Raw genomic sequence first — 5496 nt, 5'->3', positions numbered from 1 at the left:
CTCCCTGACTACATTCCACAACCATAGTACACCATCAACACTGACACTCTTTCTCTTGCTGGCAAATCTCTGTCTTATTCTCATATTAGGCCTTCGAATGTTTTGTTCCAGTTTTCTGGAATACTCTGCTCGTAGATCTCCATAAAGCTGACTCTTTCTCATTATCTAGATATCAGCCAAACCACAGTATCCTGGAGAGACCTTCTCTACCCATTCAAGTAGATGATATCCTATCCTTTGTCACTCAAGATCTTATTATTTATTTTAATCTCTGGATAACACTTACTACTTTTCTCATTTGTATTTTGTTTTTAGGTTTATTGCTGCCTCTGTCTAACAGACTATAAGTTACGTAGATGCAGGCTCTTTCTTTGGCTGTTTCATAGTTTAATTACCGAGACTTACACTAAGTTATCTACTGAATATTTCATAAATATTTGTTCATTCATTTAACATTTTTCCTAAATGCCTACTATGTGGCAGGTCCTGTTTAAAGTGCTCTAGATAGAGTAGCTTAAAAACAGGAATAAAATCCTCCTCTCATAAACTTCCGTTATGTGGTGGTGAGAGATAATAAATTTGTTGAATCGGTGACTCTGCAAAGCATCAATGAGGACAGGATCCAACAGTTTTGAGTCTCTGTATAACTCTAGTTAATTTTTAACTCCTGTAAGAAACAATCTGATTGGCTTAGCTTTAGGTAGGTATCTCTAAATTAGGATCAAATAGCCACAGACTTGGAGGATAACCTAATTTGTATTTACTTTATAGATACACAAATACCCTTCTCCTACCCAGGCAAAAATAATCCTGCCTAACAAAATTTAGCTATTGCAATTCAACGGAAAACACAATTGTCAGGTCTCTGATCAGAGGCCCATCAAATTGTCTCAGATTGTCACATCCAGATATGAGGTAGTTGTTCTCCTAATCGGATACAGGAATTTTATCCAGTAACCCCTGAATGGCTCCTATCTTGGCCTACTTATTCTGTAGCATTGCATTTCTTCAAACTACAATGAGTCATGCGTTTAACACTATTATTTTATAGCATATATAATCTTCAAAATGGAGGTCATAGTTAACGATAAACAAGAGGCCAGGTTTGGTGGCTCATGCCCATAATCCCAGCACTTTGGGAGGATGAGACCAGAGGATCACTTGAACCTGGAATTGAGCCCAACCTGGGCAACATAAGGAGACCTCGTGTCTACTAAAAATAAAAAAGTAGGAATGCATGGTGGGATACACCTGTTGTTCCAGCTACTCAGGAGGCCCAGGAGGGGGAGGCACTTCAGTCTGGATGATCAAGGCTTCAGTGAATGACCATCTTGTCACTGCACTCCAGCCTGGGTGACAGAGCAAGGGCCTGTCTCAAAATATAAATAAATAAATAAATAAACAAACAAACAAATAAATAAATAAAAACAGGAGGGAAACGTATTGTACGATCAAATGTCTTGAAGTTTAAACATGTATGACATCCATTATAAAATGACAGGGTAATTATCTAAAAGTACAGATGCAGAGTGACAAGAAAATCAGTACCTTCTTCTAGGTAGTTTCACAGCACCAAGAGCTATATTGTGTCTCTGCTGGCAAAATGGCTAGATGTCTCTTCTAATAATTATTTTACACAATAGATCATCTCAAACTTACAGGAAAAATGTAGAAAATAATATAAAAGACAACTGTGTATCCTCCAGAGTTCAAATACATGTACGTTTTATATCATTCTTATTTCAGAGGACTTTTTAAAGAAATATATCTTAAATATATCACTGAATAGTTAACAATAAAAACTGCCACTTTGCAAATTTTAAATTTACAGAAATTGTATCACCTGATATATGGGATTTGGCTACCTCCTTTTCACCTCCAACATTAGGCTGAAATTTATCTATGTTGATGCACATAGATTTACTTTATTCAATTTAATTGCTGATATTCTGAGGAACTCTTATTTTTCTATCATTGCTCTTAGAAACAATGCTGCTGCAATAAAACATATCTGAGTTTGTTTTTAATTGCAAGTACCTCTCTAGAGTAGATGTCTGTAGGTAGAATTTCTGAGTTGAAAATAATGAGTTTCCTCTAGCTTAGCATCCTTGATTCTCCAGACACCTCTCAAATATATACTCTCATCAGTAATCTATAAAAACAGTAATCAATCAACCTTGTCTTTAAAAATTGGTACTGTCCGATTTATAAAGTTTTGTACTGTGATGAGGGTCTTATGAGTTTAAATTGCATTCGCCTAATGAGTATCAATAAAAATATCAGGCGTATTGGTTTGCTAGAACTGCCATTACAAAATTCCACAGCCTGGATGGCTTAAACAACTGAAATTTATTTATTCACAGTTCTGGAGGCTGGAAGATCAAGTTCAAGGTTTTGCAAGACAAGGAAGGAGAGAGGCCTCAGAAGAGATCCTTTCTCCTTCCTTGTCTTGCAAAAGTTTGATTTCTCACTATGTCCTCACATAGTTGTCTCTTAGTCTCTGTGTTCACATGCCTTATGTATCTGTGTGTCTTAATCTCTTCTTCATAGAAGGATACACATGTTATTGAGTTAAAGCTCAACCTAACAACCCATAGTAACTGAATTACCTCTTTAAAGTCCCTATGTCCACATATGGTCATTTTGGGGGATCTTGGGGCTTTGTCTTCCACATGTGAATTTTTCTCTCTCTAGAGGAAGAAGGATAGAATTCAGTTCCTGAAACCAGGGGACAAACAGGAGTCAGGAAAACATATCATGAGAATATGTAATACTAGTGAGAGTTGGAGTGGGGTCAAACCTACAATTTCTGACTAAACAGACAAAATACATACACACACACACACAAACTAAAACTCACAATTACATAAATGCACACACACAAAAATACCTTCAAACTTCCCAGGTATATTTAGCCCTAGCTTTGGGTACCACTGAGGTACATCCTAAGTACAAACATAAGTGAAATCCTATAGATTTGAGGAGTCAAATAACAGTACATTTGTGTTTGGATTTGAGGCATCCTCTCACATGACATGTTCAGAATATAAAGCTTACCTCTTTGACACAAAAGATGCTATATTTTTAGGAAGGAGGAGTGGAAAAGAAATTCTAAAAATTTAACATTTAAACTAAAGAAGACTTGTAGCTATCATTGTTTAAAAAATAAAAAGAAACTAAAGCAGACTATTTCAAATAAGGTCATATAAATTATTGAGGTACCCTAAATTTACATAGTAGGGTTATATTAAACACTATTTTTAGACATTAAAATAGTGGTTGGAAAATATTTAGTATAGAAATAACCACACTATTTACTTAAAATCATCTTTCAAATTTTATTTGATTTGTTAAATATTTCTGTTAAACATGTTTTACTGAAGATGTCTAAATATCTTAAATGTGTCAACAAATAAACGGGCAACTTTTGCTTCTAATTAAATCAGTGGATCCAAAATTGATGAATTTCTTAATTGTTTATGGGTTTACAGTTTCTGGAGAACGTTCTTAATTGACTGCTCTGTTTTTAATGTGTCCTGTTCACTGGATGAAAGAGTTCCCACTGTTATCACCAGAAGAGAAAAAACAGAATAATGCAAGTAGGATGTATATCCATTTGATTCTCATTATTTCATGATGCAGTCTCCTCTTCTTCATTCATGTAATAAAGCTTTCTTTGAACACAATGAGTGTTCTTTGTGATGCAGTGATGTAAGAGAGTACAGAGGCAATGAGAGTTCAGCACATGGAGTGAACACTAGAAGTCTTTTGCCTTCGAAATAACTCAGTCTTCAAAGTCTTTCCCTTCAACATAGACTTAAAGTCAAAGGATAGAATATCAAAGAAAAGACCAATAAAGTAATTGAGCTAAATTCTCATATTAGAAATAGAGGGGGGGAAAGTGTTTACATTTAAGCAACAGAAATCTCAGAATCATTTTCTGTCAAAACAATACCGTTAGATTCAGTCTCAGGACTCATGAAAATAGCTTTCCGGACCAGGCAGGATGGCTCACAGCTGTAATCCCAGCACTTTGGGAGGCCCAGACGGGCAGATCACGAGGTCCGGAGAGCGAGACCATCCTGGCTAACACGGTGAAACCCCGTCTCTACTGAAAATACAAAAAATTAGCCGGGCATAGTAGCGGGCACCTGTAGTCCCAGCTACTTGGGAGGCTGAGGCAGGAGAGCGGCGTGAATCCGGGAGGCAGAGCTTGCAGTGAGCAAAGATCGCACCACTGCACTCCAGCCTGGGTAACAGAGCGAGACTTCGCCTCAAAAGACAATAACTTTCTGATTGTCAGAGGGTTAACAAACTCAGACATTTTCACTTTGAGATTCAAAATATAGACCTTAATATCAAAATGCATTATGCAAATAGGTCTGTAGATAGTGAGGTTCAATTCTCCTGGGATCTCTTGAATAGATAAAGAAGGCCTCTTAGAATTGTTTGACTAAATAATGAGAGGTGGGAACATTTATCCATTACTAATCATCTCCCCTTGGTTGAATCTTGACACTTGGGATGTTAATACCTCTGCAGGTTTTATGTATAAGTTCTACCATTCTCTGAAGCGTCTGGAGAGCCCTAATGCAAGAAGCACAGATGCAGTTCACAAACTAGAGACAAAATGCTGGCACGCCAAAGTGAGTTCAAGCCTCCAAGGAATGGTCTATTCCAAAATACCTGAAATCAGAGGTAGGATTGAGAGGACGTGATTCTAGGTAGCAAAGAGTAAATGTATCTGAAGCAATCTACCATGTAAAATATTTATATGCTTGTGTTTTACATATAAAGGTTCCTATGCCAATGAGATTAAGGGGGTGAAATCTCTGCAAAAGAATACAAGTCCTAAGGACTTGGATCTTGGCTGAAAGGAGAGCTATCTTCTAAAGGTTAGGCTTTCTTTCTGGGAAAGCCTACATTCCAGATGGATCAATGCAGGGGTATAAAGTTACAGCCACCTCACCCTAAATTATGACAACTCTGAAGAAAATTCAAGCTTTGCAGTCCTCCATGGTAACATGCTAAGGCATTGTTCTTACAGTACTGTAGCCCAGTTTCTCTCTCTGCCAAGTTTTCATTCTGAATAAAACTCTGTTTTCATTCCTTTCTCTTAAGATACTGATCTCAAGAACACACATTAATAAACATGCTCCACACTAACCTTCAACTCAGAGTATGTTTCCTTGGGAACCAATCTGTGGTAATTGATACAAGGTGGTCCAAAAACACAGTGGTAGAATGGGATGTGGGAGCTGAACCATATGTTGTGCAGCTGGCATTAGGGGCCACATTACTGGTTGTAGAAGAAGCTCACATAGTACCTGGGACAAGTTACCAGTAGAATTCCCAAAACTTTATTGTAGTAAACTGGAATGTATTCTGTTGAAAGGAACCACCCTGCTGCATAGGAGAAATAGTAATTAAAAGGACAACAGAATCAGTAGAATTGAATGGTTGTTGCTAGGGTAAACTGATGTTTTGAGAAGAGCT

Source organism: Piliocolobus tephrosceles, chromosome 13, assembly GCF_002776525.5.
Source record: "Piliocolobus tephrosceles isolate RC106 chromosome 13, ASM277652v3, whole genome shotgun sequence".
Classification (NCBI taxonomy): Eukaryota; Metazoa; Chordata; class Mammalia; order Primates; family Cercopithecidae; genus Piliocolobus; species Piliocolobus tephrosceles.
Note: the sequence above shows the minus strand (reverse complement) of the source record.